This window comes from Hipposideros armiger, unplaced genomic scaffold, assembly GCF_001890085.2.
Source record: "Hipposideros armiger isolate ML-2016 unplaced genomic scaffold, ASM189008v1 scaffold_1, whole genome shotgun sequence".
Lineage (NCBI taxonomy): Eukaryota > Metazoa > Chordata > Mammalia > Chiroptera > Hipposideridae > Hipposideros > Hipposideros armiger.
The window spans coordinates 6,215,301-6,215,606 of record NW_017731351.1 but is presented as its reverse complement, the minus strand read 5'-3'; positions in this window follow the sequence as shown (position 1 = coordinate 6,215,606).

Here is a 306-nt window from a genome sequence, read left to right as displayed (position 1 = left end):
CGTCACTTCTGGATTAATTATCTTCAACAAATGTGTTTTAAATGCCCTCTGTGTAGTAGCTAGTCACTTTGGGGCTTATCAAGTTAAGTAAGACTGGTCCTCCAGGAACTCACAGGCTAGTGGAAGAAATAAGTTATGCACACAAATTATTAAAATCCAAAATGGAGTTGAATAAACATCATAGATGAGGTATTTGATGGTAGAGGATCTCAAGAGACATCCTTTTGTTTGGGGAAATGAGAAAAGCCTATGGGAAAGTGTCATTTAGTGTGGGCTTTGCAGGATGGTGAGATTTTTATAGAAACG